The sequence below is a fragment of the Felis catus genome, chromosome A1 (assembly GCF_018350175.1).
Source record: "Felis catus isolate Fca126 chromosome A1, F.catus_Fca126_mat1.0, whole genome shotgun sequence".
Taxonomy (NCBI): Eukaryota; Metazoa; Chordata; class Mammalia; order Carnivora; family Felidae; genus Felis; species Felis catus.
In genome coordinates this window covers 161,823,705-161,850,784 of record NC_058368.1, presented here as the reverse complement: position 1 = coordinate 161,850,784, position 27,080 = coordinate 161,823,705, and the positions used below count along the sequence as shown (strand labels likewise).

The 27,080-nt window shown below is 34.1% G+C and overlaps 1 long non-coding RNA gene across 4 annotated transcripts in view; it reads right to left on the bottom strand.

The window, feature by feature from the left end:
* The window catches only part of LOC109502934, a 250,792-nt gene that overhangs the window by 155,260 nt on the left and 68,452 nt on the right, over positions 1-27,080 (bottom strand). The gene's annotated exons all lie outside the window — the stretch shown is intronic.

The window sequence follows — 27,080 nt, the reverse complement described above, 5'->3', positions numbered from 1 at the left end:
TATTTTCATGGTTTGCTTATGGTATACAATGTGTTATCCCAGCCTGTTGTGTTGTCCAAGTGGATGATCAGTTAGTGATGTGTATGAGAACATTCTTTTTTTTTAAATGTTTATCCATTTTGAGAGAGAGGGAGCACGAGTGAGTGAGAGGCAGAGAGGGAGAGAGACAGAAGATTCGAAGAGTGCTCTGTCCTGACAGCAGCAATGCAGGGCTCAAACTCACGAATTGTGAGATCATGACCTGAGCCGAAGTCGGACGCTTAACCCACTGAGCCACCCAGGCGCCCCTATATGAGAACATTCTTAAATGCCTCCTACTAACTGCCACTGGATTATGACATCTTTTTCAGTATTCTCTGTTCAGTTAAGTCTTGTGTCTCCAAAACTAGAGAAGTAGTTGTGTAACTGAAAGTCTTTAGACAGGCATTGGAGAATGACAAATTTGACCTTGTGCTCTACATCAGCATCAGTAGATGTGCTCTACATCTACACTTTTGATGTGTCTTTCGCCAAAGATATAAATCTTACTTGATAGTGCTTTTGAGGATTACAGGTAATAGATTTATAAAATTGCTGTCAGAGGGCAGGCACTCTGACCTCATAATTATTTTTTTATTATTATTTATTCTTGTTCTTATTCTTACTTTCATTCTTATATCTCACTTAGGATAAAACAGGAGGCTAGTATTTTCTCAGCACCAACTCATTCACTTTAGGCTGGGAGTTAACTTAGCACAATAAAAAATGTCATATGCATTTCTTCTATGGTAAAATGCTCAGTGGAGAACAAGTCTGATTCAGTCTGAGGATTGCAGGAATCTGGGGTATGTATAGGAATCAAGTGTTACAAAAAAATCAAGGGACTCATACAGTAAGGTATTAGCTAAATACTAATTACTATCATCTACTATTAGAGATTTATGTTGGCATTTATTTTTTTATATAGTTATTTGATTAATATAGCTTTGTAAATGTCATTAACTTGTCCTCTTTCAAACTTAAAACAATCCAAGATCTATGGCAGGTAAACAAAGAGACTAGCTCTTCTGATTCCAGAACCAGACGCTTTCTTTGCATAATGATATTACTCTGGGGGAAAATATTACATAGATAGATATAGATCAGATATAGATATAGATAATATAGATATAGATAGATATAGATGATATAGATAGATAGATAGATAGATAGATAGATAGATATAGATATAGATATAGATATGTAGATATAGATAGATGGTTGGCCATATACTTCTGTGTTGAAGGCCAGACATGAATTTCCCCACAGAGATATAGCAAGTTGGTATGTATACATCAATCAATTGATAGATCAATAGATAGATAAATAGTCACCTCCTGAAAATATTTGCTGAAGGCCAGCGTACCCACATACCTACTATATGGGATCTCAGTATTACTCAGGAAAAATGAATTTCTCACAGTTTACCTCGTCCTGCTACTTTTTTTCCCACCAGGGATTTGTATCTAACTAATAAAATAAGCATGAATGTGCATGTGAAAGAGCTGCTTAAAGACATTGATCTCTTTGAGGAAAAAGAGGATGTAAGAAATAACGGCATCAAGTTCTAACACAGAATGTTTGGAATCTGTGGGTTAAGCTCACTGTCTCCACTTTTTTTTCCCTGAAATGTTGGGTTTTTTATTTTTGTTTCTCAGAAAGATGTTTTCAAGATGTGCAGTTCAGGGAAGGATTCTGTGTCTGTTTGAGGTAATAAGTAATGAAAGTACTGCTCTGTGTGTGGTGTGCAGCAATGCATGTGAAGGTATTTGTTATTTCATCAACATGAAGATCATGGGTCCAAGGATGTGGTAGGGAATAAGAAGGCATTGATTTTCATTTATGAGGTCAATTAACACAATGGGTTTTCTTATAGCCTATTGTGTTGATGAATTAATTACCTCCTTCTCTGATACAGACATTTCATATTAGGCAGCATGATATGCTTTAATGTTGGAGCCAGTCTACTCAGCTAGATGCCAATTTTCCATTTATGCCTTTTAATTGCTACACCAGTAAAATCATATCTTCATGTTGAGATTTCTTGCTGATGGAAACATAAGAATTTCTATGAACTAAAGCAAAATAAATACAAATAACCTATTAGGGCAATACTCTGTATTCTGTCAGCTCCCCTTTAGTGGAAGTGGTCAATTGTGTATGAACAATGAGAAAAGAGAAGTAAGTAGTCCAACCGTAATATGTTAAAAAGTACTGTGACTATCACTGGTGTGCACTTTAACATCAGAAGTAGCATGCCCCTATTTGTAAGATTATCATTTATAGACTGGTTCAACATGAGACAATAGTTGAGAAGAGAAGGAAGAGAAAATGAGTTTATAATGAGAATGCCACACATGTTGGGCCAAGACGGGGGGCAGACCTGAGGGTGGAGATGCACCTAATGTAATAATGAGAACACAGTTAGTCACTACCCTTAGACACTCACGGAGACAAGCAGGTCACCAAATGACTGACCTGGGTCAGGTATTACAGTAACAGGTGGGTTAAATGGGTGAAAGGACAATAAATGTCACACTAAAGGGGGCAAAGATTACTTATTTCAAACCATAGGAAAACATACCCGTGTGTCCAGATGTTTTTCACAAGATACCAGGAATATAGATTTTTATTCAAAACCTCCAAGTTAATGATTTTAAGTTATTATGAATTCCAAGGAAACTTTCCTGTGACCTTGTTTTGAACCAGTAGCTGCTAGTTTGCCACTTATATCAACTATGCTTGAGAGCTTTCTTCCCAGCCCCCCACAAATTTGTAGTTTCACCAACTTTGTATTTCCAAAATTTGTGTACTTAGTAATGCAGGCATAAGCTTACTGAGAGTTTAGGCAGCTGATCTTTAAATCAAACCTACTGCCCAGAATATGCATTGCAATGAAAACTTTTCTAGTGTGGTGGGTATAATAAGTTCGTAGAAGTGTGAATGCTTGTGAAGTAAGTAAAGGAATTGCTAAGGAGGTTCTGGCACTAAGCCTGCAGGCATGATTTTTGCCAAAGTCCTAGAGTGCCCTCTTTGACCTCATATTCATCAAAACCTTTGGAAACATACCTTATGAATGTCAAAGATCTGGTGTTACCAGATCCTTTAAGTGTCATTAAGATATTTGAGGTTATAATGGTTAGAAATGTGAGATGGGGGAAAACACTAAGTTCATAAAGATGCTCTGAAAATTGAAAAATAATGTCATCTAAATCATGTTTGAATCCCTTGTAAAACCAAAGGTCTTAACAGAACTTTAAGACATTCCTATGCCAGTGTTTGTCTACCATCAGAGAATCTCTGCCATCCAATCATCCATCCTTTGTTCTGATTTCTATAAGGGCAGTCACATAGGCATTTAATGAAACACGCAAATTATGATTTATAAGCCTTTTTTTTGGAAGTCACATTATATAGTCCATCTCTTTACAGCACAGTTAACTCTGGAATATAGATCTATGGGTCTGTTTCTGTAACTTAGAAAAAATATGACTGGCATATAGAAAGGTTAGAATAAATATTAGTTAAGTTTATTATGCGTACCCTCATAATCTATTGTAAGGATGTATTTGATTTGCTAATTTGTCCTTTATACAGCTTTTGAGTGTAATCAAATGGTATGGGAAAACTAGCTAGTTAAATAAATAGAGATTTAGCTGTTTTTGTTTTCCCTTTTTCTTTTTTTTTTTTTTTTTTTTTTTTACTTGCCATTAAAGTCCTTCCTGATTGGTAAGAAAACTTTACATCCATCTTCTTTAGCTTAAGAGTCTTTAGTGTAACCATGATTTATGATCTACAATGGAATAGTAGCCAATATCTGAAAACATCTGTACTTGAGCCATCTGTTTATGTCTAAATACCAGATGCTATATATGTTGAAAATTTATATTTACTGAAATTGCCTTAATACATGTACTTAGCCTGCTAACAACACTGCAGCTAACAAAAAACACAGACTAGAAATGTTTTTGAGTCATGGATAGATTAAATGAATCTCATCATGTCTCTCAAGACATTGAATATAATGCCCTAGTAGGTAATAGAGGAAATGTAACAGAACTTTATCTAAGCACTTAAAAGGTTTGTGGCTGGTGAAAATAATTGGGTTCTGTGATTAGGTAAATGTTTCCTCAAAGAGAAAAACAGGGAAGATTCTGTATTACTAGTGGCCATAGAATTAATGAGAACCCTGATAAATATTTTCAATATATCTATAGGCATTCTGGGGTTGGGGGAAGATGCTGTATTAGACCCATTAAAAATTCAAAAATTATTTATCATGAAAATGACAATTAATATTTATATAAGAAATCAAAATAAATATTTAATTCCCCCTTCAAATTTTCTCACACATATTTGATCACAGAATTCACTTTCTCCCCTAGTTTCCTGGACAGCATCTTAAGCCATTGATCGCTAAAGTGTTGATCTCAGGGCATCTGTATCTTACCATTTAAATTTTGAATAAGTCTGTTTTACTGTCAGATTTGAAAAGCTCCTACATAGATGATGAAACTGGAGGGAAGGGGGCACCTGGGTGACTCAGTCAGCTAAGCATCTGACTCTTGATTTCGGTTCAGGTCATGGTCTCATGGTTCGTGAGATTGAGCCCCACATTGGGCTCCATGTGCTGACAGCATGGAGTCTGCTTGTGATTCTCTCTCTCCCTCTCCCTCTGCCCCTCCCTTACTCATGCGCTCTCTCTCTCTCTCTCTCTCTCTCTCTCTCTCTCCCTCAGTCTGTCTCAAAATAAAACAAACAAAAAGAAACTGGAGGGAGGAAAAGCAGAAACTATGGAACAAAGGCATATTTGATAATGTCTTCTGGCTTTACATTGTACATAAGAAAGTTAACTAACCTCTACACAAAAGACTTTGAGTTTGCAATATTCTCAGGAGAACTATCCGTCAAAATAGATTATTTCATGCATGTGTCATTGTTTAAAACTGGAGATTTACTTCTTTTACTTAGAGAGCTAGGTCCAATTAATCTATAACTCCCTTAGAAATGAATTGATTAGGGGTGCCTGGGTGGCTCAGTCAGTTAAACGTCTGACTTCGGCTCAGGTCATGATCTCACAGTTTGTGGGTTCAAGCCCCGCATCAGGCTCTGTGCTGAGAGCTCAGAGCCTGGAGCCTGCTTCGGATTCTGTGTCTCCCCCTCTCTCTGCCCCTCCCCTGCTCACACACTCTTTCTCTCTCTTTCTCTCAAAAATAAAATAAGAACATAAATTAAAGAAAAATTTAAATAAAAAAAAGAAATGAACTGATTAACAAGTATTACACCTTAGGATGCCTCTGAGAAAAGCCTGGTGTCCTTAATAATATAATAAAGCAAATAAACAGCAATAATTATGCATTATAAACTATATATATATATATATATATATATATCTCATACATACATATATACATACACACAATATATATAACACAGATATTTGTTGTTGTTGTTATATATTGGAAGCAGGCAAAAATCCATTTGTTCCAGTTTCATCTCTTGGATTCATATAAATACAAAATTAATCTGTGTTACCTGAAGTGTAGCTTAACTTCTGCAAGACTCTGGCACAACAAACTATAAACCATGGCTCACCAAGTTGGTTGAACAACACTCTTCCTTCACTCAGCTTACTCTGTGTTTATACAGGAATGTGTGTCATTATGATCATGTACACACTAACATTTTTCTATATACTCCAGGCTCAAGGGTTGTAATTGAATAGAATGAAAAACTGAGACAAAATACCCTGAAGAAATTTAGAAATATTCCATTTTAAAATAGAAAGAGCAAGAAACAAACTTGAAAATAATTTGATTTCAAGCCTGATGGACTAAAAATAAGGAAGGATAACAAATAAACCTGCTAACTCATGGATTGAACACTGTATTCAGAGAAGCCAGAGAAAACCACTACACTGTGCATTTTCCTTAACTCTGACATCTTATCTCCTGCCAAGTCATTTCACTTCCAGTTGGATAGAGAATAAAATAGCATATGACCAGGAAAATGATTTTTTTAGCCTTTCTTCAGTTGTGTAGCTGAGAAATAAAAAGTGCAAATATTTGAATTTTGTATCTCCAGAAATGGAGGACTTTTTCCTAAGTGGAAAACTTATGAATAAAATTAAATACAAATTATTTTTAAATTGTCACAATTTATTTTTCTACTTATTAAAATAAACACAACTGGTGACATGAATGCTCAGTTCTGCTTTATGTAGCTATTTATTTTAGGAAAATAAAAATTCAAAACCCTACATTTCTTGATGTTATCACAGTGAATTTCCTTTCAATCATTAACAAATAAAGTGGAACTCTTAGCAATAATTCTGTCTTTTAGCTGTTTATACTGTCACTATGATGGCAGCTGAATACACCATTTGTTTTCAGGAAAACGATGCCTTCCTTGCAACAAACTGGCTTAAAGCCTGCTTTCCTACTGTATTAATGTGTTTGTGTTTGTACAAAAATCTCCATTAATGTGGTTGCTTTCAATATTTCAAGTGTCAAACTTTAGACACTTATAAATTGACCAAAAATAAAAATATTTCACTATGTAGAGTAGAACACAGATAAATAATATAAAAATCTGATTTTAAAATACTCTATTCAGCATCAGATACAAGGTGCTGTTATTTATATATCAAAGCAGCACAGCTCTGAGATATTTCAGGGGAAATTACAGTGTCAGGGTGAGAAAAATCTTACTCATATCAGAGAAGGAATATGTTACTCCAGATTTCAAAACTTATATGGCATTGTCATCAACAATTAAGTTATCAGCAAAACAATCTCAAATATTTAGTTGAGAAATGACAGATCTTCTTTGATTTAAATATATCTTTTGTAAAGAAATCAATTCCTTCAGAGGGCACAGGATATTGGCTCAACTGGTCAGGTACAAATATAAGAAATACATTGATAATCAGTCCATTACACAGGCATGGGCACTTCCATGAGAACTCATTTTCTGTCCTTGTCTAACTTAGGCAATCTGTCAAAGTAGCTTAAAATTTTAATCATAGAATTTTTTTTAATAACTGAAAAATCCTCAAAGAGGTTCAACTCCAACCGATTAGAAAATTGTGGCAGAACATGAATAATGGTGGAGATTTTGCACTCTAACAGCATCTGGCAGGTTAGTGAAAGAAGTTTGGTACAGCAAGCAGTAGAGAAAGCTGACTCCTCCAGAAAATCCCAGTTTATTGCTGGGCCTTCCTATTAATAGTAAATGGAAGAGTTTTTTTTTTTTTTTTTTTTTTTTTTTATTGTTGGTGTTTGTTTGTTTTGTTTTGTTTTGGTTTGGTTGTTTATTTGTTTTGGTTTTTATTTAGAGCCCAGAGAGAGACAATCTCATTGGTGAAAAGAGAGAGTGAAGTAGTACTCATATTGTAGACCTTGGGTAAGTGTGTCAAGAATAAGTTAAAACACACACACACACACACACACACACACACACACACACACACACTAATCATAGTATCAACATCATTAAAACAACCCTGTCTAGTCAACGCTTCCATTTTTACACTTTGAGAATATTTTAGGGAAGCCAAGATTGTAATATTGCCCTTATAGTCCAAAACAAGAATTCATCTAGAACAACTATTTTTCTCTCTTTTCAAACTGGAGCTGCATCCCTCACGACGTACTATCTCCCTTATCCATTTGAAGGATTAAAAGGGACAAATTAAACCATGTGTGTTTTATACATATAGAGATAGAGCTAGAGACAGGGAGAATATATCAGGCATAGGGAAGAGTTAAAGAAAAATCCCTAAAGTAGGAGTTAACTATAATAATTGAGGAAGAGATAGAAGGCTGATGTGTCCACAGTGAAAAAGAGTAGGAGTAGTCACAATTATGGTGCAGACATTATGAAAAACAACTCATGTCAGTATATGCCTATTTTCATTACATATTCAGAATAGGGGTTTGCCTGATAGTCAAACATGCAATATTTGGCGTCTGTGACAAAGCAACACTTCAAGTGGTGTCATCTGCAACATCGCATAAGAAAAAAATAACACAAAATGGAAAAGTTCCTATAAGAAAAATGTAGGTTTTGCATTTGACAGGGATCACCATTGGATAAAGGACTTTACTATGTTTGTCCTAAAATAAATTGTCATGAAGTTTCAAGCTACTTTCTGTCCTGCACCTAAATTTCTGTTGCATGGTATTGGCAATAAGTGAGCATGGTAGCACAGTTAATAATACATCTGTCAACATCAGTTTTAATGATTTTTTAAAAAAATATTTTACACAGCATGAAAAATTTACAAGAATATGAATGTTCTTGTAGGAGTGAGTTTGGATCTGTTTTATTTTGTAGGAATGATCTGGAATTTCTTCAGGTTGTAGTATTTTGTCCTCAACAATGTACCTGTGAGAATTAATCTGAAATGTTGTCCTTAGACATAAGACATTTAATTTAGTAAAGTAAAGGCCTTATGGCACCTTAAAAAGTGTTCCCTCTGCAGGACTCCTGGGTAGATAAGTAGGTTAAGCACCTGACTCTTGATTTCAGCTCAGGTCATGACCTTAAGGTTCGAGACTTTGAGCCCCACATGGGGCTCTGAGCTGACAGATCAGAGCCTACTTGGGATTCTCTCTCTCTCCCTCTTTCTGCCCCTTCCCCACTATGCTCTCACTCCCTCTCTCTTTATCTCTCTCTCACTCTCAAAATGAATAATTAAACATTTCTAAAATAAAGTGTTGGGGTGTCTTGGTGACTCGGTCAGTTAAGCGTCTGACTCTTGGTTTCAGCTCAGGTCATGATCTCAAGGTTTTGTGATTTCAAGTCCCACATTGCTTGGGATTCTTTCTCTCTCTCTGCCTCTCTCTCTGTCCCTCCTCCACTTGTACTGTCTCTGTCTCTCTCAAAAATAAACTTAAAAAATAATAAAAATAAATAAAAATAAAAATAGAGTGTTCCCTTTGCATCATCAAATTTTTCTTTGGTGTATTTAGGGCCTAACATTTTTATCTTTCATTCTTCTAATGTCATTGCATCCAGACTCACAATAATCTCTGCTAATAAAGTTTCCTGAATTTTCATTTTATATGGTAAGAATTCCATTTCCCATCATAGCTTTCACATACTGTAAAAGCAAAGCTTTTAATATTTTAGATTTTTTAGGACTCAATAACATAATATATGCATGCAAACTCTAAAACATAACCTATCTAATCTGTATATGAACTTCCTGGAAAAAAAATGGCCAATGAAATAAATTATTCTGCACATCTGAATTAATGAACATAGGGAAGTTAAGGTTAATAGTATTGTAGAAATAAAGCTATTGGTGTTTGGTTAAGCTATTAATACTCTGATATATTTAAATTAGTGATTTAAATCTACTGATTTCACTTTGAAACCAGATAAGAAACATTAAGAACAGAAGGTGGCAAGGCTGTCTTTGCAATATTTCCTGCCAATAAGTGCTTGTATTGCCCTTAGATTCTTTTCCACATAATATACATAAAAAAGTTCAGATTTTCATGTTCAAGGCTGTAAGACATTGAAGTGACATTTTAACATCACTAGATCAATTATGTCAGTGTCACCATAACTTTTTTATTCTTTTATTTTTATTTTTTTAATTTAAATTTTAGTTAGTTAATAATTTAATTAGTTAATATACAGTGCAATATTGGTTTCTGAAGTAGAATTCAGTGATTCATCACTTATATTCAATACCCAGTGCTCATCACAAGTACCCTCCTTAATACCAATCACCCATCTAGCCCATCTCTCACCTAACTCCCTCCATCAACCCCTCAATCTGTTCTCTATTGTTAAGAGTCTCTTATGGTACATTTTTGTTCGAGGACCATCACCTCCCACCTCACTAATGTGTAGTGTATGTTGACAGGAGTTTTAGTCTGTTTTTCTTACTTTTATTTATTTTTATTTTTTATTTTACTTTATTTGTTTAAATTCCAGTTAGTTAATACATAGTGCAGTATGGGTTTCAGTGATCCATCACTTACATGTAACACCCAATGCTCATCCCATCAAGTGCCTTCCTTATTGCCCACCAACCATTTAGCCCATCCTCCATCTACCTGCCCTCCTGCAACCCTCAGTTTGTTCTCTGTATTTAAGAGTCTCTTAAACTTTTGCCTCCCTGCTTTTATCTTATTTTTTCCTTCCCTTCCCTTATGTTCATCTGTTTTGTTTCTTAAATTCTATATATGAGTGAAATCATATATTTGCCTTTCTTGGACTTATTTCGTATAGCATAATACACTCTAGTTCCACCCACATTGTTGCAAATGGCAAGATTTCATTCTTTCATTTTGTAATTCTAAGACATATATTTTCCAAGGTTTAAGCTATTAGAAACAAACAAACAAAATCTTATTTTAAGTATTGAAAATATTTGGCAGGGACGACTTCATACTTGTGTTAGAATGACTTACCATGTGAACATTTTTCCTTAAAAACTTCTTAATGTTCATTTTGTAAACTTTGACAAAATGATACTTTTTAAATTAATGACTGTATTTATTTTGGGTAGCAAGATGGTGGATTCCTTCTAACTTAATAGGTATAATATAGGTTTACCATGAAAATATTCTTGTGCCACTGGAACTTATATTTTAGTATAATCAGAGAAAGGTGTCTAGCCTTACAATAGCTAAATAGGTGGTGTAAAATGATTTTAATGAAGGCTACATGGAATTAAGTCCTAGATGGGTTACTAAATATTACAGCTAAAGTAAAGACACAGATGTTAACCCAAACAGTCTTTCTATTCATTCCAAAATAAAAAAAAATAAAGAGGAAAAAGTGACAAAAATTATAATGTAGTTTTCATTAAGCAGATAATTAGCCACTGCTTTCAAAGATAGGCAGTTCATTTTCCCTTGATGTTTGTTTAAAACCAAAATATTTCCTTATAAACTACTCAAAATGGCCATGCTTCCTATAAATTACTGATCGTTTCTTTAATGGCATTACACTTCAAGATAAAAATAAAATAAAATAAAAACTCCTGCTTCTTACATGAGATAGTTCTAAATATCTAAGTCTTAGAGAGAATGCCACCTTAACATTTGGATCTACATATGATTTGTTTATTCTCCAATTTTGTTCACTCACTTCACCAATATCCTTCTCCTATTACCACTGTTGGAAACAATTTCATACACTACCTAAAGCTATAATTTAAATTGAGTTATTACATAAATTTGTTTTGATATTGAAAAGTAAACAAAATTGATAAAGTTTGTCACCTCCCAGAAACTGTACATCTCTCTTACCCAAGAAGGCACCCAAGAAAAATCCAGACACACCACAATCAGATGATTATTAATGCCTAAGAATATCTGAAAGATTGAGGGAAAAACATAAACATTGATTTATGTTTATAAGAGATGATTCTCATATCAATGCATTGAAAGATTTGCAAAAAAAGGCTGTTTATAAGAACAGTTGTGAATTTGAGTTTGAACATCAAATATATTTTTTAATTTTTATGTATTTATAAAAGTAAAATGTCGACATGGGAAATGTGCAAAATTATTATCAGCCTTAAAAAGTAATAAGAATTAATTGCTATCTTGCCAGAGCATAACCTACTTTTAATAATACCTATTTTTTTTTTTACATTTATTTGAGAGACAGAGACAGAGCACTAGTCAGGGAGGGATAGAGACAGAGGGAGACACAGAATCTGAAGCAGGCTTCAGGCTCTGAGCTGTTAGTACAGAGCCCGATGTGGAGCTCGAACTCACGAACCATGAGATCATGACCTGAGCTCATGACCTGAGTCAGTTGCTCAACTGACTGAGCCACCCTGGTGCCCCAAATTTAATATCTTTTTTAATTCCACTTTATTAACATTTTCACTAATCTCTAATTTTAATAAAAATAGAATGATTTGGAGGTGCCATATGCTGTGTAACATATATGTAATTATTACAACAAATTTATAGTATATACGATTATTTCCACTATTATATAGAAAAGGAGAGTGATATAAAGGGAGAGTAAATTACATAACCAAGGTTACTGAGTTGTAAGAAGTTGAAGGCAGCTCTGAACCAAGATAAAAGTCTTTCTTTAAGAATAGTCTGATCACTTGTTCTGAGTCACAGGAACCTAACAAGAGCAAAAATAACTTTCAGAAGTACCCAGTGCTGGTCAGAATTAATAATCAGAAAATATGCCAATAAGATAGAAATTCTTAAAATAATGATAAAAACTTTAAAAAAAAACGATGGCTTGCTTATGGCCATTTAAGAGTTTAGGGGGGCGCCTGGCTGGCTCAGTCGGTTGCACGTCCGACTTCAGCTCGGGTCATGATCTCATGGTCTGTGAGTTCGAGCCCCGCGTTGGGCTCTGTGCTGACAGCTCAGACCCTGGAGCCTGCTTCGGATTCTGTGTATCCCTCTCTCTCTGCCCCTCTCCTACTCATGCTCTGTCTCTCTCTCTCTCTCTCTCTGTCAAGAATAAATAAACATTAAAAAAAGTTTTTTTAAAGAGTTTAGGTATAGCAGAGAAATATGTTTTCAACACAGAAAGAAATGGTAATTATGTGACATGACAGCGGTATTGGTGAGTGGTCTAGTGATAATTATTTTGTACCTTAAACACATACAATGTTATATGTCAATTTTATCTTGATTAAGAAAAAGAAGAAAACAGCATACATTTCACAGTGTTTGGCATAGCTTATTGCTCATCTTAGTTACCCTCTAAGTACTACTTTGTATAAAATATTTTTCAAACAAAATCCTAACTTGTCCTTTTACTGTATTGAAGAAAATATTTGATTCAAATAAATATCATACTTAATTTTACCTACTCTTTTCATCAATAGCCTTCACTCAGCCATGCTTAACCATGCCAAGGCTGCGTTCTCTGTTGTCTGCTCTGGTCAAGTCTCAAAATGTCTGTGCAGGTCTGCAGCAAAACCCCTTGTTACTATAAAAACATCCAGTTTTGAGGCTTATTTTCCATAAAGAAAGGAAATATTACTGTGTAAATGTGTATTGATACATCATGACATTATTTTTTCCAAGGACACTATGTTTCTGAAAAAATTCAAACTTTTCTTTTTATTGTTCAATGTTAACCACAGTATCAGTTCTTTATTTCCAGCAGTTAGAACATTTTGTAACTTCAACCCCCAATTTCATTGTTTTTCAAAATGTATTTTTATCTTTCTTTCATCCTGAAACAGCTATTCCCCAGCCCCCACATAGCTCCAGTAATTGGGTAGAATATCTTATTTAACCTGTTTCTCTTTGTGAATGTCTGCTTAAGTATGTTACTTTCATCATTTCCTTTTAAAAGTGTCCTTTCTTTCTCTGGGTCTTTTCTGAATCTAAAAACACAAGAAAGCTTCTTGCTTTAGCTAACTAAATTTATAGTTGACGTCCTGAAGTTTTAATTTTTAGTTCTGCTGCAAGTGAAGGAAAATAATCATTGCATTTCATATTTGGATAGCACTCTGGGATTTCAAAATATTTTCACTGGCTCCTTCAAAACAGTCTAGATAACTGTGTGTATTTATATCCTTTCTCTTATTGTTTTACCAATGTGATAAGACTCAGAAAGATAAAGTGACATTTGCATGACCTCATATACTAAAAGTGAGATATTATTACTCTTTCTCCAGTGTGCCTTCCCTCCAATCACATCTGACAGCTTTTATAAAAATACATAATACGAACAGACTTTGATGTACTGAGATCAGATGCATGTCAAGGTTGCCTCCAACCACAAGATGATATAATTGCAACTGTGTCTAGAGAAAGTGAGACAAATATGCCAGGAATTATTATTATTTAAAGTATTTGTTTATACTTGGTCTTTCCTATTTCCCCCCTATACCCACTTTCTCTCCTTTTTTCTCACACAAGAGCCAGGGGATGGAACTATGAACATCAAGGGGGTCACATTCTGCACACTGCCTTTCTTTCATATGGAGACTTAGATGCTCAGTTTTAAATAACAGTCATAATGTTTTTGGTATTTTGATGAGAAAATTTGTGGGAATTTGAGTCCCCTTTTCAATGGTGATTGTAACATCTATGGGGCACACTACACTGGACTCCAGAGCACAATTTCTCTGTTGGACTTAGATCTTAGAGCTTAGGTTATGTTCAGTAGTGTCCAACTGCTAGGAGATAGCAACTTAACACATTTGTAGAAGTTTAGAAATATAGAAAATTTGGCAACGTGTAACTCTTCTCCTTTCTACATTTGAGAAAAAGGTCATTTTGTTGGAATTCCACTGGGTACTATTAAAAAATTCAATTTTCCTGGGGTTTAGACTAAGTCATTCTCAGAAGATTAGTAATAATTAATACATTTTTGATGATATCTCCAAATTTATCAATATGTAGTGTAATATCATTGCTTGTGTATAGGGATTTATAGGTTTCATGGTGTTTTTTTTTGAAATTTTTAGTTATTATATTTTCCATCTTTTAGTTTTATTTATATGAAAAGAGTAGATGACTAAACCAATAAGTTTTTGAGTGATCATAAACAGAAAACACAGATGGCAAAATTGACATAAAGCATAGATCTATTGTGAATTGAATGGCATTGGTCAAACTCCTTCAGAGTAAGGAATTTTGTTCCATTCCCTAGATGGCTAATGAAAGTTAAATCGTTACCAAAAAAGCAAATTCTAATGTCTTATATACAGTGCCAGCTCGCTACAAAAATACATTTTAGTGCCACAATTACAGTTTGATGATGCTTAAGAAATATCTACATTAACTTTTTAAAATCTGAGGAGAATTGATTCTGCAATAACTTGGAATTTTTATGTTAATAAAAATTTCCCAGATGTAACTTCACTCTAAGGCCATAAGCAGGTCATAGTTATGACTATATCTATAATTTTCTCTGTAGATTTTCCTAAAAGGACCACTGGGTAAGCCTATAAATAAGTGTATAACAAATTTAAATCTCCCTAATTAATACGTATATGCCAAAGGGATCACCTTGAGCTCAAATTTTAAAGAAATCATGAGAAGTACATAACATAAAAGAAAGATTTAAAAAGTCGTTGTCATAACCGATCAGTAAATTGAAAAATGAGGTGACCATTTGTACCAATTTTATCAACAATGTTATAGTTCTTGATTATCAGTATTGTGTGTTAACTGACCATGAGAGGTAAGCGGCATGGAAACCTCAGGCATATTCTAAATCTAGGTCAAAGAGATCTTGAAAAATCTGAAGCAAACAAAAAAGTGTACCAGGACATTGGTTTATAATTTACCTTTTCTGAGCAAATATCCAGATGATGTTTCAGTGTCTTTCTAAGGAGTAAGATAGGAATCATGAGATCAAAGCAAGCTTCCTCCTACTAGCCTTTTGGCAAAGCAGAATGCAAACATTTAAGAAGAGACTGGATATGGTGACAATTACTAGTGTGTTCTTATTCTATCATACTTGACTAATTGGTGAACACTGTTACTGTGTTCAGATAAATTTATGAAACAAACTTGGAAATTTATTGCAGCAAGTTTTACAAGGCTGAAAAACATTGAAAAAAAATAATAAATGGCCAGTACAAAACCAGACCATCCATAAATCCCTTATTATTCTATCACACAGGGCATTGTTATCTAGGTGTAATTAACAGGTTGGCCATGATTGAAGACCTCCTGCTAAGTCTCTTAACCAGCTGCCAAACTAAACTTTCCTATATGAGAGTTCAGTTACGATTCTATCCCAGTTTGGTTTTTTGCTACTCTGTGATTTCAAAATTATCTCCTTCTACCTATTGACTTATGTTTCAGTCCTAACTACATTCCCATAAGTTTTCATATTCTGATAAAAAAAAACAGTGGTACGCCACTTCCAAGTATACTTAGTACTTATACATATATTAATTTAAATGCACTTTATTAATGTGGGTAGGGAAAGTATTATTGACATATCAGTTCCTTTTTATACTTGAACCAAATCCATGGAGAACAGATCTTGTCCATGAAATCACATAGCTGGTAAGTGGTAGAACTAAAACTCAAATCAATGGTTTCCAGGTCCAATTCTCATTTTCTTTTCATTGATCTATTAATACTCCTAGCAAAAAAAAAAAAACAAAAAAAAAACAAAAAAAAACAACAACATGGGGTCGTTCTCTTGTACCTAGGCATATATAAAGAAATGTATTTCCATGGGGTGCTTCGGTAGCTCAGTTGGTTAAGTGTCTGACTTTGGCTCAGGTCATGATCTCACAATCCATGAGTTTGAACCCCACGTCTGGCTCTGTGCTAAGAGGTTGGAGCTTGGAGCCTGCTTCAGGTTCTGTGTGTGTCTCTCTCTCTCTGTGCCCCTCCCCTGCTCATGTTCTCTCTGTCTCAAAAATAAATAAATATAAAAATTTAAAAAAAGAATTGTATTTCCTAAGATTCTAAAATAAGAATATTTCAATTTAAGAAAATGTTTTACTTTCCAGGATTTAACATTAAATTTTCATGAATGTAGGGAAAGAAAGCTTATACATTTAATATAATTTGTCATTATTAACATAGATATTTTTAACTGCTCATGTAAAGCATAATTTAGTGCTGAACCCTAAAATAACTTTTCACATTATGGTCTATTCATTCTATTCTTTTTTTTTTTTTTGTAAGTAGGCTTTATACCCAGCACAGACTCCAATGTGGGGCTTGAACTCACGACCCTGAGATCAAGACCTGAGCTGAGATCAAGAGTCAGACACTTAACCAACTAAATCACCCAATACATTCATTTTATTAATGCAGCTAAATCATATTCCTTTGACATTTTTACCTAAGTAAATTATATATATATATAGATAGGTAGATAGATAGATAGATAGATAGATAGATAGATAGATAGATATAGGTATATATGGAAATAATAATAGGGCTGAAAAGAAACACCATTAAAGTCTTCAGATTCAGGGTCTTTTAGAGAAAGGAAAAATAAAAACCTCAAAGACAAGATAACTGAAAATGAAGTTGAAGTCGAAAAAATAAAATAAAATAAAAAAGGACAAATTAGCAGGTGGAACTACATGCGGTTTTGTCATCACTTACTGTGATTCGTACAGCTTCCCTGACCTTTGTGTCAGGAAAACAGCTGTTTTGGGTAGTCAGTCGACTATTCAGGATATAACCAAAGTACTGAGAAAAGGCAGAAATTGAAGCTTAGCCATTTTAAATTTCACTAAAGTTAGACACTCCCATTTCCCTATTGTCATTGCTTCCTAAGAGCCCAAATAAATCTGAATGGAAATGGTAATTAAGTTAAACAAAGAAAGCTGTACACACATATTGTACATAAATATTTCTGCTTGTGGCAAGGGTGGAAAGGTGGGAAAGTGGTGAGAGTCCCTTGAGTCTCCTAGGTTTATAAATTTATTTTTGGACATATGTTGGAGAATTCTACGAATACTTTTGACCAATATGAAGGTGGTTGATAGAGGTGGCTTTCCTCCTCTTTATCAAAATCTAAAACAAGGTTAAATGGGTGACGGGTATTAAGGAAGGCACTTGTGATGAGCACTAGGTGTTGTATGTAAATACCGAATCCTTAAATTCTACACCTGAAACTAATATTACATTGTATGCTAACTAACTAGAATTTAAATAAAAACCTGAAAAAGAAAAAAGAAGTAAGATAAAATGAGATGAAGCATGGGAAGGGAATGGAGTGGGCAACGGGCGGTCTGATAAGTTATATGACAAAGATTCAAGAAGATGAAAGGAGAAATTTTCTTTTTAACATTCGAGGACCACACAAATAATCATTCTCATTAAAATATTTTCATATGGTTTGATTTTTCACAAACTTTTCCAGCTGTTCCATAGTCTCCTACAAGAATATGCTTGAGTAGCACAAGATGATAGATATCATTTACTTGAAAAGAATTCTGTTATAAAGTATTTTTATAAAAACTATAAAAAGTGATTCTATTTGAGCTAAGTCAAATATGAGTCTATATTTTCAAAAATACGTACAGTAGTACATTAGGAAAATGTGCTGTTATGTGCTGAAAATTGCACCTGTAAAGATTTAGAACTTTAAGTGATATCTTACCATTCTAAATTTCTACATTTCTTGGAAATATAGCACAAGATATTCATAAAAATAATAGCTTAAAAATAGTATTCCTTGATAGTAACATTGGGTCAAATTTTAGATTTTTGAAAACAATTGAAAACTACAGTTACGGGTCAGACCATATAAACAGAACATTAGAAATATATATTTGAACTGCATTATCGTTCATGCTTCATACCTAAAGCTAATAATTTTAAGCAATACTCAATCACCTAATTCTGGATGTATCTAAAGAAGTTAGAGGGGTTTTGTATTTTTTCTCAGATTTTCTTTTCTCTGTCAAAGACATAATAGCTTATAATTAGTTTTGTGGTTTTAGTCCTTAACAGTAGAGTCTGGAAATGCTTGTATCTCTACCATAAGAATTACTGGTGAAAGAAAAGCATTGAATGATAAACCTCTTCTCCCTGTATTCTTGATAAATCTTATAATCTATTCTATACTTTCCTCTTATTTCCTAGGGATATAGAGCTTTGTGACATTGCTTAAAGTATCTCCCCAAGCCTACATTTTTTTTCCTACTCTTTTGCAATGATTTATCTCTTCGTTATAAAATGGCTCTCATGTGCTTCTTAGTGCAGTGTTTAAATATTGTACACAAAATACACTTTTTGTAAAGAACATTAATGGGTGAAACAAATTGTTGATTCCTTTGTGAAATGAGTTTATAAAATATGAACTAAGAAAGACTGAACAGATTTCCTGACTCCAGGTACCTCAGTGTATATAATATACTAATGAGGAATGTAACTTCCAAGAGAAAGGTACAACATACCAGTATGTAAATCATTCATTGAAATTTGCTGCGTAATTAAAAGCAGAAATAAGAAGCCTAGTCTTGGGATTTCTAGGCCACTATTTTGTTGTTGTTATTCTTTATACTCAGTTAACAGAATCAAGTACACTTTAAGTTCTGATTTGTTTTTCAGTTTTGCTGTGTTTTAATAGTCGGTATTTTAAGGGATTATTTCTTAGATTTTTTAAATCATTTTTTTAACATTTATTATTGAGAGACAGAGAGAGACTGAGCATGAGCATGGGAGGGGCAAAGAGAGGGAGAAACAGAATCCGAAGCAGGCTCCAGGCTCCGAGCTGCCAGCACAGAGCCCGACACCGGGCTTGAACTCACAAACCGCAAGATCATGACCTGAACCAAAGTCGGAGGCCTAACCAACCGAGCCACCCAGGCACCCTGGGATTACTTCTTAGATTTTATCAGTAACATCAAACAAAAGGTACTGAGTATTCCACAAGGTACAGGGTGCTGCCAAGCACCTTAGAAAATTTACATGACTTGGAGAAAATGTGGTTCTAATTATGTTTTGGTCAGATAAACTGTATGCGTAAAAACAAAGTAGGTACTATTATTAAAAAGACTTAATTAGCTATTAATCAAAGATGAGAGGTTGAGATTATTTAATTCTACTGAGAAACGTACAGTGTTCTAGATAAATTCTACAAATGTAAAGAGACTTGAAACAACTTGTGTCTTCAAGGTAATCTAGTAAAAATACGAATTGTACGTAACATGACTTTAGGTTAAACAAATAGCTCCTGGCCCCAAAATTTAAATTTCATGATATATAGTTTTCAGCAGGATTTGTAAAAGGTTAGTAAACTGGACAACTCTAGAACTTATAAATTTATCTTTTTTTTTAAGGTTTATTTATTTTGAGGGGAGGAGAGGCAGAGAGGGAGGGAGAGAGAGAATTCCAAGCAGGCTCCCCACTGTTAGCACAGAGCCCGAAGAGGGGCTCAATCTCACAAAACGTGAGATCATGATCTGAGCTGAGATCAACAGTTGGACATTTAACCAAATAAGACACCCAGGCATCCCTACTGCTGTTAATATTGTGAAATTGAAACCTAACTACCCATTTCTGATGTATTATTTAAATTACTTTGAAAAACAGTTTGCTTCTTGAAAAGTTTACACAGAGAAGTTTTTGTTTTGTTTTGTTTTTAGTTTTCATTTAAATTCCAGTTAATTAACATATGGTCATATTAGCTTCAGGTGATTCAACACTTACATACAATACTGGTGTTCATCACAAGTGCACTACAGAGTATTTCTTTTTTTAAAAACAATGCATTGCAGTAGTGATCATCTATTTTGTTTTCAAAGTACAAGAAAATAAAATAAAATGGTAAAAAATGATTTTTCATATACAAGTTTATATTCCCTCACCAATTTCTATCTGTCAGTTGCATAAAGTAAGTTGTTATGGGCTACAACACTCCCTTTCTAGATCTCAGCCTGGGATTTTACCCCTAGGTGGAGCTCTGGTTTCTTGCTGAGCCAGGAATCACTACTATCTGATTTTCTGGGGACACCACAAAAGTAAAAATATCACCAGAATGATGAATAACTGAAGAGAAGCTGGTCTAAGGAACTTTAAGCTATTAACATTTTCATACAGTTACATCACTGCTACACTCTACTGATTATTATAAATACAATTCTAATATAGTTCCCTTGTAGTTTTATACAAGACCTTTTACAGGGAAACTAATGGAAGAATATCTTGTCTGTAATTTTACACTCCAGCATACTCTATCGGAAAACATGAAAATATAAAAAAATGAGGGGCGCCTGGGTGGCTCAGTTGGCTAGGCATCTGACTTCGGCTCAGGTCACAATCTCGCGGCCAGTGAGTTCGAGGCCAGCGTCCGGCTCTGTGCTGACAGCTCAGAGCCTGGAGCCTGTTTCAGATTCTGTGTCTCCCTCTGTCTCTGACCCACCCCGTTCATGCTCTATCTCTCTCTGTCTCAAAAATAAATAAACGTTAAAAAAATTAAAAAAAAATGAAAATGGCATTCTAAAAATAACTACATATGATATAAGTGAAAACTGAATAAAGAAACATATATCTGAAATTGAATCTAACATTGAATGTTGGTTGTATGTATTATCTTGTGTATGTGTATTATTGCTATTAACATTAAAATGATCTGTGATTATTTCGTAGGAGATATATTAGAATAATTACTTAATATACCTATACTATATTAAATATAGATTTATTATGTCAGATAATGGATATATTAGATATAGGTTATATATATATATATATATTAAATAGTTATATATGGATATATATTCTAGATATGTATATTTTTAAAAGTAAATTAGAGATAGATTAAAATAAAATATTTTTGTGTTGTTATTTGACTACATTAAAAGAAAATCAGTGTATTAGGACCTTGATGCTATAACAGTAGTCAGAAGATGAGCATCAGCATCACCTGGCAGACTTTGAGAAATGCAGAATGCCCACCTCAGACCTACTGAATTGAACAATTGAACTGCAATTGAACAATCCCCACGTGACCTTTGTAGATTAAATATTTTCTCAGCTTTTTTGAAGTGTTACCAGCAAAAAAAATGACCAAAGCCCAGTCTATCAGTTCTTTTTTACATATAAAGTTTGTGTCATTTTGATCAATGTAATAATTACTTATCTGTCTAAAAATTGTATTTGCTACTGAGCTACTTATATTATTTCTAGTTCTTTTGTATTGATACAGTCCAATTTACTACTAGCTGTGTGTAATTAGGGCACATTTTTCTAGTATATTCTACCAGAATATGGCTCACTGATCACAAGCTTAGTCTTGTTTATTGAATATTCCCAGTGAAATAACCAGGAACAAGAACGAAACTAGGCTGGGAGAGTGGCAGATCTGAGAATAGCAAAACAGAATAATAAAATAATCAGAAAAAAATGATTCACAAAAAGATTTAGGGTACTAATCTTGGAGAGTCCTTGAACTGATGAACATATATGCACATCCATCTTATTTAATGCCTACCACCTCATCAGTATGTGAATGAGACTTCCTGAAAGAGTTAAGGTGGTTCACAAAAACATGTAACACAGAGGAGTTAGTAGAGATTTCAGAGGATTAGGTAATTTCTGGCAAATCAAATAAATGACTACTCTCATTTATATGTTCATTCATATTATTCCATCATTGCACAACTATTTTTATCGCTGTAGTATCAATCACCTTGACGGTTACCAAAGATTCAAAAATGACAGGTGTAGGGAGGGCTCTGCTACTAAAGGTATTATTGTCTTAAAAGGGTACATCTTTTTAAGACAAACATGATTTAAAATTTTTTGAAAATGGACATTTTGAGAGTGGAGAAATAGGTGGTTATGACATTTTACAGGAAAAGAAGAGAAAAAAAATTGCATTATACAAGAGTACTTTAGATGGCCTTATGAACTGTGGCCCATGTTCTGAATAGTTTGGTTGAATGGATAAGTCATGGGTCTGTCCTTCAAAGAAGCGTGAAACAAAACATGGCTATTCCTTTGTTCAGTCAAATATACTGAAAAATATAATCAAAATGTGAACCTTATTCCGATCATGAAATAAAGAGAAGTCTATAGTATAAGTCCATTTTCTCACAGCTATGCAACTTCAAGTAAAGTTAATATTTGACTATGTATGGTGTGTTGTTGATCATCTGAAATTCAGCCCAAGCTTCATGTGAAGATACAAAAAAAGTCAAATCCTCTCACAGAGTCTGAAGGTGATAGGGTTACAATTTTGGTTTTAGAGAGAAGAAATACTGATCCACCAAAAATGCAACTCTTGCAAAATTCCACATTAATTTTTTCCATGTTCAAACTATGCATGGTTGTGATGTTCAGACAATTTACAATCCACAATTATAGATGCTGGCTCAGAGCAGGGTAAAAGGAAGTTAGGGATGGTCAATATCTATTTTGGAATTTCAACATTCCTATGAAGCAAGTAAGTAGTCCTTTGAAGTCCTATCTGTAAACTTTCCAAAATTAATACTTTTGAGTTTAACTCTCAGTGTGTTTCATATAGAGTTGGCAGTTTTTAATATTGTAATGGCTTGTACATTTAAAACACAATCAACATCTTATTATACTTTCTAAGTACTAAATTATCCTTTTCATTAGATTTAGCTCATATGTTAAAACAAAGTCATTGCATATATGAATAATAAAATTACAGAGTGATTTCTAACTTAAATTTGTACCACAGATATTTCTCACTCCTTAAGTGCTTATTTTTTAGCCTCTTAATATATTTAAATTATCTTGGTATAAAGCATTATTCATATTAGTAATGTCATATGTCTCAATAAATGAGGACATATCAAATGAAACATATCTCTCTAAAGAAAATTTATAGAAAGGTAATAATTATTTAAAACTGTTCTAACGTGACTGTATCAGATCAGTCAGAGTTCATCTAGAGACTAGTAGGAGATATCACAGGATTTGTTACAGAGAATTGGTTTACACAGTTGAGAAAGTTAGTTAAGAGGACTTTGTAAGGCTGTTGTCTCAGCAACAGATAAGGAAGCTTGAAATACACAGGACAGGCAATAAGGAAAGAAAAATTACTAAGGACTGGAACCCACTGGCAGTAGCTGGCACTCAAGGAGGGACTAAAATCTGTGTCCCTTATTATTGCCTTTACCCAGAGTGACAAGCTTATTTTGAAGAAATCACTGTCCAGAGTCTTTTACCATAAAACTGAACATATACATGGCCGAGTAGTTAGAGAAGTAAAAGAGGATCTAGGTAAGAGAGTGATTGCAGGCCCACTGCTGCTTCATGTCAACAAAGTGAATCAGCAAATACACAAAGTGCATGTGTGCACATAGATGGGTGCTCCATGAAATAAAATTAAATAGCTATTGCTCCCTCTATCCTCCAAATCTAACAATGTGTCCAACCCCCCAAATGGAAACATATAAGAAATGCATTCTGGGAAATATAGTTCAGTCTAGCCGATTTGATGTATTTCAAAGTTATCACAGTGATGCTGACATTTAACAAATTTGTATGGCCTATGGCAAAGTAATAGTTTCTACAAACAATGATCTCTTCTACTGATTAATGTTCCATCTATGCTTCATGTAATTTAGCCAAGCCTAGTTATGACTCTGATAGTATCCTTATCACTGATTCTATGGCGGGGAGGGGGGGGAGGAACCCCCCCCAAAAAAAAGGAAATATAAGAAAAAGAATTATGTTCATGTCTCATGACAATTATTTTTCTGAAAATTATATTTGGAAAGAATTCCTGGTTTTCATAATAAAAGTAACATTAAAATACGTGTGATTAATTTAATTACTTGTTTATAACTCATGATTCGAGAATAATCATTTTCCCTTTATAATTCAAAATATTTTAAAATTAAATTTGTTATTTAGAGATAATTGTCGAGTCACATGCATTTTTAAGAAATACTAACAGATCCCATATACACCTGACCTAGTTTCCCCCAAATTCTCATCTTCCAAAACTACTGTAAAATATCACAGTCGAAATATTTAACATTGATAGTGTCCACATACAGAACATTTACATCACCAAAAGGACCCCTCAGTTTACTTCTTTATAGCTACATTTACTTCCCTTTCACCCTCACGCCCTTTTTAACCCTTGGCAACCACTAATCTGTTCCCCTTTTCTATAATTTTGTTATATTAATAATGCTGTATAAATGGAATATAGGGTATATAGTTTGGAGGGCTTAGATTTTGTCACTCAGAGTAAATCTTTGGAGATTCATCCAGGTTATTCTGTTTATCATTAGTTTGTTCTTTTGAATTGGTGAGTAGTATTCAATGATATAAATGCAAAACAGCTTAACCCCACAAAAGACATCTACATTGTTTCATGTTTGGGCTATTAAAAATAAAGTTGCTATAAAAATTCCTCTATAGCTTTTTTCGGTGTGTGATTTATTTCTCTTCTTTAAATGTCTAGAAAACTGCAATTCCTAGGTTTTGAAAGTTCGACATTTCATTTTTACATGTTTGTTTGTTTAAAGAAAATGCTAAACTGTTTTCCAGAATGGTTGTGCCATTTTACATTCTCATTTCCACCAGCACTGTATCCAGGTTTCTGAATCCTTGCTAATGTTTGGTGTTGTCACGATTTTTTTTATTATTTTAGCTGTTCTCATGGGTGTGTAGTGATATCTCATTGTTTTTAATCTGCATTTCCCCAGTGGTTATACATACATTTAGAACCATGACAAACAGAGTTCTAACTCTTACTTCAACCTTCCAATGTAATTTGGAGAACTCAGACTATAAGAGAAACCTTTTGCTTACCTATATTTTTGCTTACCATGATATTTTTTCCTTCATGATGGTCCCAGTTTCCTTCTTTCAGTGTTACCTTTTATTTAGAGAACTTCCTTTAACTATTACATCAGTACACGTCTTCTCCTCACAAATTATCTTAGTTTTCCTAATTTTTGGAGCATATTGATTTTCCCCTCATTCTTGAAGGACATTTTTGCTAGGTACAGGATTCTGGCTTGGCAATTCTTTTGTTGCAGCACATGAAAAGCATTTGTCACTTTCACCATAGTTTCTGGTGAGAAATCTGCTTTCATTCTTACTGTTTTTCCCTATATATAACCTGTCTTTTTTCTCTACTTTCAATATTTTTTCTTTCTGTCTAGTTTCCAGAGTTTTAATTGTAATCTGTCTTAGCATGGATGCCTTTGATTTTATCCAAAGATTTCCTGGATTTTAACTATAGGTTTATGTCTCTTGCCAAATTGGAGAAGTTTTTATATATTTTTTTTCTTGAAGTACATTCATAGCCCTTCCCTCTTTCTCTTCTACCAAGACTCTCATTATGTAACTGTTAGATCTTCTGTTACAGGCCAGAAGGTTTCTGCAGCTTTTGTTAATTTTCTTTTCAGTTTAATTTTTCTGTTTTCAGATTGTATAATTTCTATCATTTCACCTTATAATTCAGTGATTCTTTCACCTGCCTCCTATATTCTTCTGTCAAGTCCATTCACTGAGAATTTAGTTTTTTTTAAATTTTACTTTACAGTTATAAAATTCCCACTTGGGTACTCTTTATCTCTTCTATTTCTTTGTTGAGGTTTTGTATTTCTTTGATGAGGCTTTCTTTTCTTTTTTTATTTGTTTCAGGTATTTTATTTTTTTTCTTTTTTTAATGTTCATTTTTGAGAGACAGAGAAAGAAAGAGAGAGAGAGAGAGAGAGAGAGAGAGAGTGAGTGGGGAAGGGGTAGAAAGGAGGACACAGAATCAGAAGCAGGCTCCAGGCTCTGAGCTGTCAGCACCGAGCCCAAGGCAGGCCTCAAACTCAACAGTCATGAGATCCTGATCTGAGCCTATGTCAGACACTTAACCAACTGAGCCACCCAGGCACCCCAGTTTCAGGGATTTCTAAAATTGCTCATTGAAAGTTTTAAAAAAATCATAGCTATTTTAAATCTGTCAGATAAAGAGTGAATCTCTGTCATCTCTGTGTTGGCATATGTTGATTGCCTTTTTTTTCCCATATAGTCCAGGTTCTTAGTATGAAGAATTAATTTTTATGGACTTTCCTCTTACAAGAATCTGGATATAATATCTTTCTGGACATTTTCTTTTTATGATGTGAAACTACACATCTTATATAACCCTTTGCTTAAGCTGGCTCTGAGTTTTGGCTCTATTACCTCATAACTTCCAGGTGGATATAGAAGTCCAGATTCCTCATTTGGCCTCTGTTGACACCCAAGGCAGGAGCTCCTTGCTACCTCTGGGAGGCGACTGGGGTTCTGACTCCTAATGTGGTCTCCACTGACACTGTGGTGATTGTGGCCTCATTATTCTTGTGTGATGGTGAAAGCCCAGCTTTCCATCGGGTCCCTGTTGAGAATACTCCAGAGGAAGAGGGGAGGGGTCATTCATTGATGTTTGTGGGGGTGGAAGTTTAGGTTTCCCACAGGGTCCCTACTGACACTATGTTGGAGAAGGGCTTTGTTAACCAGGTAGCTGGGATACGTTTCAGACCTCTATTTGACTTTCTCCACGTTACCCCAAAGGAAATGTTGGGGTACTTCAGTACAGCTTCCCAAGGGTGAAAATTTATTGTCATGGATGGAGATGGTGTCACAGTATATTCTATGGTATTTGGCTAAAATAGAGGCATTCTTGTCTAAAAGTTTTCT